General features: G+C 37.9%; 1 non-coding gene across 1 annotated transcript; it reads left to right on the forward strand.

Annotated features, from left to right (window-relative positions):
• The first annotated feature begins 11,520 nt into the window (after nucleotides 1-11,520).
• TRNAT-GGU (transfer RNA threonine (anticodon GGU)) lies at nucleotides 11,521-11,594 on the forward strand. The gene has a single exon. It is a non-coding gene; the product is annotated as a tRNA-Thr (tRNA).
• Nucleotides 11,595-12,640: the final 1,046 nt, after the last annotated feature.

Consider the following 12,640-nt stretch of genomic DNA (forward strand, 5'->3'; position numbering starts at 1 on the left):
AAACAAAGGAAATTTTAATTGAAGATTCTCATTGACGTCGTTGAGGGGAAAAATATATTTTTTTTTTTGGTTATTAAAGACCGCTTTGTTATAAAAAATGACTTATTCTCTCACTTACTGTCACTAATATAATTTCTTCGACGTTCAAGCAGAAGTCACTAAATTCAGTTTTGACATTTTGTCAATTCGAGTTTTTGAGTCTTTATGAAAAATATTAAAATCATTTTAAAGATTTCTAACTTCCACAGTAGATTTACTGATGTTTTGATAACTTTTGTTCGTGGTTCATAACTGTTCATATTATGAAATAGTCAATTTTAAATTCTAATTAACTGCAGTAGTCCGTCAAAATATTTTAGTGGATTTTTGCTTGAACGCCGACGATTTATTGAAAATAAACGTATACATGAACTTGATTGATCCGATTAAATCTAATTGCCATAGCCAATTTAACCAAGGATGATGTCACTATCCGCTATCCATACGAAGGTGTTGTTGTGTCTTTTATTTACAGCTGGCTGATGTGAAGATGACTGTAGGAAAGAAAGAAAGAAAATTAAAACTGCCCTTGCAAGGAATCGGATCCACGTCCTCTTACTTGCCGGATGAGCGCCCTAGACTACTAGACCGCAAAAGCAACGAATCTCAATCTTTCCTTAGAGCTCGTGTGCACTGAACGGAACTGTACATGGACGGTCGGACCTAGCTCAGGATAAAGCTCCCAATTGCTGACACTACCACCAGATTGCAAGGTACTTCTAAGGAAAGATTGAGGTTCGTTGCATTTGCAGTCTAGTGGTCTTGGATACTCACTCGGCAAGTGAGAGGACGTTGATTCGATTTCCCGCAAGGACAGTTTTGAATTTTCTCTCTTTCCTAAATTCATCATTGCGCATATCAGCCAGCTGTTAAAAAAATACAAAAAAAAAAAAACTTTCACAGCCAATTTCTTGTATGTCATTTTGAGAGATGGGGGTTTCCAAGTCTCGTGGAAAAATCGTACTTTTTTTCCAACGGTAATGGAAAGTGAAAAATTGGCCTCTTACTCTTCGAACATAAGCTATACTTAATATCACATGGAATGGAGATATTTGTGAGAAAAGACATCTCAATAGAATTTCTCCGAAACCCAGTCTCATCAGGCAGCATTCAAAATTCAATTTCTATGACTGATATCAGACAGCGTATAGCGACGTTACCGATCGTTTAAGGAGTAAGTCCTACCCGGCAAAGTGTAGTTTAGTTGGCCAAATTTATCTCTGGTGCGCTCTCTCTCTCTCTCTCTCTCTGGTAAATGATGTAAAAATAGTGTAAATTTCCATTGCTATCTACACACAGAAGCTATCGAAGAAATTGTTCATTCTTCTGGAACTGGTGAAACATAGAGATAGGAATCACGTCACTCGAGAATACACGAGGTCCCCCACCATACTGAGTGAGTAGCTAAATTTTCCATTTAACCCAGTATTTCTCAACTTTTTCAGCCCATGGCCCCCTTTGGAACATAGTTTCTTCACATGGCTCTTTTACCTAGGGTCCCTCGCTTATCTACGGCCCTACCTTCATCCATGAGCAAGACCTTTTCTACTTGTCGAATTGAGTTAAATAAAAACAAAAAATTTATAATGAACAAAAATTTTATAAACAAGATCGATCTCTGAATCCCTGGGCTAGCCACGGATTCAAGAGGTAGTGATCGTCCCCCAAGAGTCGAACCGAATTTATATGGAAAAAATAGGTCTTCTTAAAATACGGACGATCCAACGAACTTACACAATACATCAAACCTCCCGACACATTACCCTGGGTCCACATTTGCTCTGGGCAAGAGTCAGTTTGTTTTTTTGTTTTTTTTTGGTGGAGATTATGCACGGTTGTGTCTAAACATCGTGGGTCTTCACAGGCGAAGTGATGATCAGGTCGCCCAATGCTTTTTGCAGCTGCAAAAAAGTAACATCTACATATATATTTACATACTTATATTTCAATGGCTTAGTGCACACATGTGGCAAATAAAATTTTACTGATTTTTCAGAAGAGAATTTTCAAAGTTTGGTGTTGCATAAAAATGCATTCACATATCACGTCAGTGACTGCTGAAACTCAGCTTTCCTGTCTACGTATAACTTACCTCACACACATTTTTACATTACAATATCTGGAACTATGACTTCCAACACATACACTTACTCTTTTTCTGACAAAAAAATGTCACTTATCACATATGTGTACTAAATCATCGTATGATTTGAAAATCATAGCACGAGATCCCATCGTGTAGACACCCTATGAATATGAGGCTCCGGGTAATGCCAACATGGTCCCACGGGTTAAGATAGTACTGGTTCGACGACAGCTCGGCAGAGTTCTGAGCAGTCATATTTTTACCGACCATATTTCATTTGTGATCAGATACCCATATTTTGAAGGATCACTGCTTTTCCGTACTGTAATCTTATAAAATAAATGAAAAAAGAATATTGTTTTTTTCTCAAATATTATCACGTGCATCAGCTGAATAGAATAGAAAAACTCCAATTGCAATGCAAATAATAACATGGTTCGGCAGAGAGTAAAGCAAGAATAGGATCTGAGACGTTATTGTTCTGATGGTCTTATGGTTTTGGTCCAGTTTTTAGTTCAAAATTGAAAGACCTCTTGCTTAGCGTGACTTTGTTATGATCGTTGTAGTAACGGACGATTCGATCGTATTGCTAGATGAAAACGGACGATCACTATGTGCTGGGTGGCCAACTTTTATCTCAAAGAAAGCTATGCCAGATATGGGTGCTTATCTTTTATCTGTTTTAAATCTGATAACCCTAATACGTAAAAATGTTTGCGATGTTTCTCTGCGTGTTCATGGACAATACGGGAATATATCTCCAAGCACAGCTCCAATGTACTTTAAGCATTCATAATCACCTCCCAATGATCATGATAGAAGTTTAAAAGATGTTGGATATATATATGACATACAAAGAAATTGCCCGTTTCTGTAGAGATACTGATTTTTGGAAAGGAAAACTCACCTGTGCGTCTACGGAGATACGAACCCACGCCCCTTCGCATTCCGGACGAGTGAGTTACCACAGAGCGATAGAAGTTTTATAGCATAGAATATTTCTATTTTGGAGTGTATACCGGGTGATTCTAAATACATGGGACAAACATTAAGAGGTGATAAAAGACACCTAAACGAGCATGTTTGGTCATGGAATGTGCGGTCGAATCGCAATAACAAAGGCGATAGAGGGTTTTATTAATGAGTGCAGCGCAACGGCACTTCACCAAAAGAACGTATCATATTTTTCCGACGTTATTCGCTGCGCTATGTGTTATCAATCATTCGAGGGTGCAAGGGGTTATAAAGACTTCCTCATCGTGCAACCTGGGTAACGAAAAATTTACAAGTTATTGTACCGCTTGTCACAGCAAGGTTCCAGAGAGGGGTGATGCAAGGCGAGAGGGGGGCGAAGGACAATATTTACTAAGATATTTGAATTCCAAAATTGGAGAAAAGTTGGGAAAGAACAGCGTAAACAAATGGGCAATGTTTCTTTCCCTCATTTATGCTGTTCTTTCCCAACTTCTTTCGGTTTTTGAATTCAAATATTGCACTTAGAACCCATGGAAATATTTCTGTTGGACTCAAGAAAGACAGCGAAAAAAGTTTCTAACTTAAAGTTACAGAACAGGGGGATCGTATGAAAATTTAGATTTTTATTTTACGAAACACTGTATTTTCACTGTCGAAACGAAACTGGTACAGAGTGATTTGCGGACACATTTTGAGCAGTTTTTAAATTAGAACCATACCTCTACGACAGGCATTTTCAACCCGTTGCTCGCGAGCAGCCACGATGCTCCCCTGAAGCACACAAAGTGCTCGCTGCTCGTGTCGGATTTGATGCTTGCGAGCACTTGATCTACGTTCCAGTTAAACACCTTTTACAAATTGCATTCAATTATTGAAATCATCCTTGTTGCATGCATTGGTATGGTCAAACTTGCCATAGGGTGCTCTTCATTTCGTGATAGGAAAAGGCAGTGCTCGCTTATAGAAAAGGTGGAAGACCTCTGTTCTACGATGAATGGTTGTGAGATAAAGACCGAAATAGGACTCACAGAACACCCTGTATAAGTTGAATAGAGATCGAATGGAGATAAACACAAAATTGCATATTTTTTAATATAAAACCTACAATTTTAAAACTTCCCACTTTTGAAGGCCTATCAGAAATTACATTTTTTGTTTGAAAACAGAAATGAGATAAAATACAGGGCGGGCGAAAATTCTTGGACACATTTTAAAAATTGATGAAAAATTAACCAATTGACATAAAAAAAGGTTGCCCTAAAATACTGCGCTTATCACGGCCTAGAGTTTCTTCCGTTTTTTTTTTCCTTTCGATCAATACAGAAAAAGGTTCAAAATTTCACTATAAATTTCACACAAAATTTCAGTATAACGAAAAACTCGACGTTTAATAAATGCAACACAAACAGTGCATAATTTATGTTTTTGACGATTTGCTTTACATAAAACTACGGAATTTCAATTTGATTACCTACCTACATCTATACGGGTACTCATGTTGGAATATGGTAGATTTATGTTGCTCTCAAATTGTCCCAAACATTTATTATGAACTGTCTGCGTAGCATTTTATGTGTTATGTCGATTGATGATACAGCGTCACCTGTGAATGAAATTTTAAACTTTTTCTAAATTTCAAAAAAAAAACTCTAGGGTATGATATGTGCTCCAGTGCAAACGGCACCTTTTTTCGTGTCAATTGGTTGTTATTTTGAAATGTGTCCAAGGACGTTTCACTCACCCTGTATATAAAATAAACACTTCTCTATAGATCTCTTGGGTCTATTATGGATATTTGCTTTTGATTCCCCTCCCCATCTCACTGTAATATGTTTTGTCTCCCCCCCCCCTGTTTTGTATGGTTTGTGTCAATAAATTCTATTCTCTCTATTCTATTCTATTCTTTCCAATTAATAATTTTTAACATAGCGTCCGTCAACATATATACCACCCGTCATGCACTCGTCAACAAATAAACAAACACTGTAAATAAAAAAAGCCGAAGCCGTTTTGTACGTCATTCATTCTCGTGGATTTTGAAAGCGTTTTCATACATATATTTTTTGGGAAAATTTTCGGAGCCAACAGCAGGGATTTTCCCCAATCCTTTTTTTTTTCTATTTTACCCCATTTTCAAATTTGATATGGTAGCGACATAAAAATTACATTTCTTTCGCCATTTTTCAAAACACTCGAGAAAATTTTCCCTTGCGGGAATCGGGTTTAGTTTAGCTCTTTCTCTCTCTCTTCTTTTCCGAATTTGAAAAATTGCCAAACAATTCGGTTTTTATTTCCATTTTTATATCTTTTGGATAAGACAGAAAATATAAGAGTTTTTTTGAGGGTGTTCGTTTTGCTTATATTTTATTTTACTTATCCAGTACCTGTGAAATGTTTTCTCACGAGTCTAGTAAGAGTTTTCTCATTCGTGACCGTAAATTTACAGTTTCGTGCGTCTACTGTGGCTTACACGAAGGTGGATGAATCTGAGGTAATACACGGTATATGATATTGCAAATGCAGTATAGTTTATGTGTTTGTGGAGTCCCGACTGAAATTTTAGATATATCGCATCGATCCAATTACTCATTTCCAGGTTCGTAAAAGTATTATATTTTATGTTTGAGTATAAGGGTTTTTTTTTCAAGAATAAACAGATCCTCTTATGATCCTTGTTTACTTTGCTTCTTATTCCGTAATTTATAATTTTTACTTTTCACTATGTTATTAGTCAATTTTTACTTCAGATTCTGTTAATTTTTCAATTTTTACTTCTTATTCAACAGATTAATTAAATTCTGGCACGATAAAAAAGAAGTTAGTTTTAAAGAATTAACTTATTATAATATGTTTTTTTCTTGAAAGCATCAATGCTATGAATGTAATTTATTCGATAAGCTGAGAAATTGAATTTTCTGGATGTTATGCCGAAACTAATATTTGAAAAGAAAAGTGATTTGTCTCTCCTCCGGGAATCGAACCGGTTCCCCTTGCATACCGGCAAGTGCGTTAACCAATACATCAGAGACACACTTTTCAATTCCTTTTAACACGCGTTAGTAGCGTGAAGCGCTAAGTGGAGACAACAGCTTCCCTTAACTACAGCAATTTTCGCCCCAATTGGAGTTTTTGCATAAAGAGATGGTATTTTCTCGGCCCGAATTATGTGTATATATTATTTAATGTAATAATATATGTACACATAAATGTACATATATTATTTGATTCATTTTTTACCTATTATTTTTATTCTTTCAGCACCTCTTATTACACTATACTTGTTTTATGCTTTAAGTACTCCTTATTTAATTCCTTTTATCTTCTGTATTTTTTTGTTTTACTTCTTTTTCACTTATTTAATTTTTTTTACTAACTCTTATTCTACTTACTTAGTACTTTGTTGTTATTTCCCTTTTTTACTCCTTATTTTATTGCTTTTTTTCAATTTATATTATTTTACTTCTTGTTTAATTATTATTTTGTTTCTTTTTTATTCCTCATTTTATTCCTTTCATATATACATATATTTCCCGTTTAATTCCCATTTTATTCCTTCTTGATATGTACGTGTCTTACTGAATATCATCCGATTTGACAAGTTTGAATCTAGGGACAGAGCACCTCTCCTTTCATATTCGACATTGTGCATAACCATTGTCCTCATTTCTAAAATCACTCATATCAGATTCCATTATAAGACAAATACTGTATAGACGTTTCAAAAATAATATATTGTGTCATATATCATCGTAAATGGTAATTATTTCCAAAGAAGAGCAGGAGTATTATTGACAGCCCATCAATTACGTGAAATTCAAACTGAAAGAAATATTTTTTTTTTGCGTGTTTATTTTCATTTTCTAAACTTTCCTCACTTTATAAAATACCATATACGTGATCGATGACTCTTTAAAGTTTACTTTTCGTATGCACATGATATACGTAGCTTAAAGCTCAATACTTGAGCTTTTTTCTTATTCTGGCTCATGAATAATTCTAGTCCCTAGAATATGATTTAAACGTCTAAAACCCATATCTAACTTACACTTTCCTTTTCACAGGGTGTATTTTACAAATATTGTGACCAAAGTCACCATTTAAACCATACATCAGGGGTCTTCAACGCATGGCTCTTGGAGCTTTTTGCTGTGGCCCGCGGACGAAAAGGCTTACATTATTGCCTAATTTAAAAAAAATGCTAAAAAAAACCTCGGTGGAAAAAATACGGCTGCTGTAATACGGCTTGTTGGCCCCTGAACTTCATGGGAACTTCATTTTGGTTTCATCAACCTTGATGAAACTTTCATCAAGGTTGAAGACCCCTGCCGTACATGCTCAGCCCGTGGCCCGCCGGCCGAATATTGCCCTCGGAGTCATCTGATGTGGCCCGTGACTTCAAACCGAACTTTGTAAAAATGAACTAGGCAGAACATTTCTATATCATTTAAGTGACCCGTGACACATTTCCAGATTACATAAGAGACCCACGGCATATGTACAGATCATTTGAGTGACTCTTGACGCAGATCCAGATCAGGGCCGTTTTAACAGCACCATGGGCGCCCGACCCAAATGAAATCCTGAGATCCCTATTCAGCTTGAAGTACTCACTTATAAATTTCCTCATTTTCTCTCGATAATCGTAGTTCCAAATCTTATTATGACGAGGCCCCTAATATACGTAAGGACCCAGGGCCACATGAGCGGGTTGGCCCATGCATTAAGACGGCCTTGTTCCACAGCACTCAATGACCGGCGACAGATTTATTGATCACTTAGATGACCTCCACGGTGAAATTCCAGATCACTTAAGTGATCCCTTATTTACAGATAACTCAACCCATTATATGCCAAAACTCTATTATTTCACTTTTTCAAAAAAAAAAAACTACATTAATAAGATAACACGAATGAAGTACGGAAGGAAAACTATTTGGGGGGGGGGGGGGGAGAAAGTTTTATAAAATTAAAACTATCAATTATTAATTAACTTTTAAAATTTAAATATTTTTATTGCGTTTGTAGCGTTTACGAGTTCAAAATTTAGGTACACGCACAACAATCACAACAAAAAAGATATATAAACAAGCGCCGGAAAAAAGGGGCAGCGGTAAATAATGGGTTAAGTAGCCAACGGCATATTTACAGATCACTTGAGTGACCAGCGACCAGACGCGCATTTATGGTTTTGCCGTACCCTTCTTCCATTTTAGTCTAACTTTCTTGACTATTCTTTCCTCAAATTCACCACCCTGTGCTACAACCCACTTGACCTCTCCATTCCCCCTCCTGCAAGTACACCGTGTCTCCAAAGTCACTCTTTTAGTCACTCACATGCCTGCACACTGTTTTCGTCATTCACATACTTGCACACGCTCTAAGATCACTCACTGGTATGGTCCCACTCTCTGTAGGTCATTCGCCTGGTCATTCACATGCTTGCTCACGCTCTGTAGGTCACTCGTTTGGTCATTCGCATGCTTGCCCACGCTCGCACTCTTTTGCTAACTCTCGTTCTTACACACCATGTTGGTGACTCACATACTTATACGAGCTTTACGTCACCCGCTGAATTGTTCCCTCGCTCTGTAGGTCACTTATCTGGTCATTCACATTCTTGGCCATGTTCTCGTTCTTTTGCTTAACCGTATGTTTGCACACTGTTTTGGTCACTCCCAGGCTTGCACTATGTTTCGCTTACTCACGTGCTTGCTCTGGGTCACTCACTGACCTAGTCCTTTGGGGCCGTTCAAGTATTACGTCATCATCGATAGGGGGAGGGGATTTCCGATTTGCTGACTCTTGATGACAAGGGGGGAGGGGGGTTTGGATAATGCTTACGTCATCAACCACCCTTTATGAAAATATGAGTTAGGATTCGGAGGGGCAGAGCTGATGACGAAATTTTGCTGACAAGGGGGGGGGGGATCAAAAATGGCTAAAAATTTGCTTACGTAATACTTGAACGGCCCCTTTGCTTCTTGGGCAGAGGCGGTAAAATTGAGGTTAATACAAATTTCGCCGCCCTTTTCTCATTCCACTAATTTTCTTGGCCACTCATTCCTCAGATTGGCCGCTCCTCTAAACTTACCGTCCTTTGCTACAGTCCGCGGTAAGTCCCCCTATGAATACGCTATTGCCCGCGACACAATTTCAGAGCACTTGAGGGGGCTTGCGGCACATTTTCTGACCATTTAGGTGACTTGCTGCAGTGTTCCAAATCACTTCAGCGGCCACGTTATCAAACTAATGAAGTGGCCCCACACATTGCACTCCCGAACTCTCCCATAAAGATTCAGCACCCTTGTTTTAAACCGAACAACATCTAAACGCGCAGAAACTACTAGAGTTTCTGTGGGAAAGTAGATGCTAAATTATGCTTCAAATTCTCCTTTCTAGAGAATGAAATTTAGAAGTTTGTTTTAGAGCCAAATGAACATTCTTTGCACCGGAGTATAAGCACTGAAACGTTTATTAAGATTGTTACTTGCATGATGAACATTCATGAAAATTTACCAAGAACCAAAAATTTTACAACGTTCGAGAGTTGGCTGCCGTTTCTTCAAACCGTGGGAAAAATCTCGTCAAAAAAAAAAAATTCCCCACTTTCATGAGTTGCAGAAACAATTTCTGTCTCGAGGTAAAATTAAATTTTACTTCTTTTCGGTTAAGCAGAACATTTTGTGTTAGTTACATGCATTTCCTACTGTTTGCTCACGTAACGTGTTCTAAAGATAGGGTGAGTCTTGGAAACAGAGAGGTAGAGCTATAGTTTTGCAGAGGGTGAATGCTAATGACCATCGCATACTTAAACATGAGACTCGCGGTCTTTGTAATGAACAATAGCTGTGACAATTCGCCGACCGGCCGGCATGACTGAAATTAAGTCAAATCACCTTAAAAGGCTTCGTTTACCCGCGTTCGCAGCTGCTCATTGTAATAGCTCACGTTTACACGCTTAAACTACAACTGGTAGAAATTCACCGACTCTGTCTCGTTTGCATATATTCGTACATTTAGTAGTTTCATTGATAGCTCGCGTTATATATCATTCTCACGCATTTCTAAATTCACATTTTGAAATATTCTAGTTGAAATTCAGCTCTCGATGTTTTTAGGTTTCGAGCAGCGTTCTTTTCTCCCTCAACATCAAATATTTTTGGCATTCTGTCACAACGGGATGGCGGGGGGTTACGTAGAACGACTTTGGAAGGGGTGTAAACAAGATCGGGAGGGGGGATTGTGCACAAAAGGAATCTCTTTCTCAGAAATTTTGAGATAACAACTTTCAAAAGCATTCGAATTAATTAACAGGAATTTAAACTGAATATATATAAAACTACCACCTTTCGATATTTGAATTTTTTAATATATTTAACTTCCTTTACAAAAATATTCAATTTGTTTTACAAAAGTACACTGTTTTCCAAACGTTAAGCATGCGACCGCCCGGTAATTACCCACGTAATTGCTTGTGAAAAACTAATATGGAATATTGCTTTCACCAACTTTTCTTTTATTTGGCCCATAATTAAAGAGTTATAACACTTTAAAAATTGGTTACGTCACTTGAAGATCCTGCTTAATTCATCCAACATACACCAAACGTACACTTGGCATTTTTGAAATTGATAATATTGGTATAACCCTAGAGGGGTATCAAGTAAAAGCAAACCAGTATTTTTCCCTGTCGCTTTAATGCGCGCGTGCGCACGTGTGTGTGCAGTTTTCGTCCACAGAGAGGTTACGGTGGAAATTCGGTTACCGAGGTTAATTCGTTCCGCCAACGTGCTCGTTATTCGAATCAAATTTCCCTATAGGAAATAATGAGAACTCAGATAACCCGTTCCACAATTATTTACTCACATGAAAATGACTAACAAAAACGGAATTCAATTAATAATTAAACACATTAATAATTATACGTAATTCAATAAAATATACGCAATACAAACAACACCATAAATAAACGTACAATACGATAAATCAACGAAACAGTAATTTTCCGGATATTATGCTGAGGTGATCTCGGAAAGAAAAGTCATCACGTCTCCGCCGGGACTCGAACCCAGGCCCTCTTGCATACCGGGCAAGCATGCTACCATCTACACCACTGGATACACATGAATCGGCCTTCCAAATTTCACGCACTGTGTCGTGAGGCGCTGAAGTAGAGGCATTAGTAGCCTCTCTTAACTTCAGGAAATGGCCCCCGGGTGGGACGGTTTTAGAGAGATATAGATGGCTTTTTTCTCAGCCAGAGATATCAACGAAACAGTAATTTTCCGGATATTATGCTGAGGTGATCTCGGAAAGAAAAGTCATCACGTCTCCGCCGGGACTCGAACCCAGGTCCTCTTGCATACCGGGCAAGCATGCTACCATCTACACCACGGCAGATTTGGAAGGCAGATTCATGCGTCTCCAGTGGTGTAGATGGTAGCATGCTTGCCCGGTATGCAAGAGGGCCTGGGTTCGAGTCCCGGCGGAGACGTGATGACTTTTCTTTCCGAGATCACCTCAGCATAATATCCGGAAAATTACTGTTTCGTTGATATCTCTGGCTGAGAAAAAAGCCATCTATATCTCTCTAATACGATAAATGTTTACAAATTAACTACTAATTACTCTAAAAGACGAGAGAGAGGAGGACTATCGTTTATATATATATATAGGACGATTTACAGACTCACTGTTGTTTGCAAACTTATTCTTTTTGCGTGACTTTCAGAAAGAACTTTATCCAATGGCATTTGCCTCCTTTTTTAGGATTTCTGGGGAATGGTAAACTGCAGTGTTCGTTGGAGAGATTGCACATTGCTGCAGCTTTATTTGGATGGTTCTTCTCTACCGAGTTTTGCACAGATTCCCACATTCTACAGATCTCTCTAATTTCATTTTATGTGAGGAACTCCTTCTTACTTCTCCCTTCCTCAGACGAGATACCATCCATATATATATATATATACGCTTACCGGAAACCGTAGGGGAGAATATTACTCAAAATTCCATAACACGTGTGTGGGCAAAAGTCAAATAAAATCAGCTCCGTTGTGATAACGTGAAAATAAATAAAAAAAGCGCAAAATTTTTGCTCGTAATGAGAATCATCGCTCGTTAACCGAGTCAAAATATGTTCAAAATTTTTGCTCGTTAACCGAAGTTCCACTGTATTTAGATACGTTTTCTGATTGGAAGTATGCCTCTAGGATTAACGGTTCGCCAGTTATTTGCTGAAAGGGGGACTTGGGCGCCCTGTATATTCAGTAATATTGCCGTAATCCGAATCTAGGGCTACTTAAACTGAAACCTAGAGTTTAAAGACCATGTTTAAACAAAACGATACCATTATTCAATCATTGCACTTCATTCCTACATAACATGCACATTACACAGAAACACAAACTTCGTCAGGTTCACAACATACATTCCAACATGCGCCAATTCATTCGAAATTCCGCAGAGGAATGTGGACGAGGCGCGCAGTTTAAAGACCATACTACGCTTACACGGCTCTTACACTATTAAAAAAAAAGGAAA

This window comes from Pholcus phalangioides, unplaced genomic scaffold (assembly GCF_987345545.1).
Source record: "Pholcus phalangioides strain wild (caught in Gottingen) unplaced genomic scaffold, Ppha-v1.0 ptg000001l_1, whole genome shotgun sequence".
NCBI lineage: Eukaryota > Metazoa > Arthropoda > Arachnida > Araneae > Pholcidae > Pholcus > Pholcus phalangioides.